This window comes from Tupaia chinensis, unplaced genomic scaffold (genome assembly GCF_000334495.1).
Source record: "Tupaia chinensis unplaced genomic scaffold, TupChi_1.0 Scaffold141014_1, whole genome shotgun sequence".
In the NCBI taxonomy this organism is placed as follows: domain Eukaryota; kingdom Metazoa; phylum Chordata; class Mammalia; order Scandentia; family Tupaiidae; genus Tupaia; species Tupaia belangeri.
Window position 1 is genome coordinate 130401 of NW_006200881.1, and position 436 is coordinate 130836.

Genomic DNA, 436 nt, shown 5'->3' on the forward strand with positions numbered 1-436 from the left:
ACACACACACACACACACACACACACACACACACATGCCCAGTGTGAGTTTAAGCCACTGGGTCTGGAACTTGAACCACTGTTGACTACATGAGAGTCCAGTGACATAGCCATTATGCCAACTGCTGGTCCACAAAATATTTATTATGATCTTGTTTGTGACTCTATAAGAGAGTCACAAATATTTAAATATTTTTGAGAAGATATTTACATGTCAGTTACTCAAACTGTTGAAAAGCAAACACCCAGCACACAATTCACACATGAACCTTCCCAGCTCAGTTCTGCCTACCAAGTATTCTGTGGTCTACCATCTGCTAGCAAAGATCAATCTCTTTTTCTTCCTTCAAAGTCTTCCTCTAGGTAATCCTCTGGTTATGGCTGCTCTTTCGTAGTCTCTACTGATTGCAATGCTGGGCAGGAAAAGTCCAGGTTAT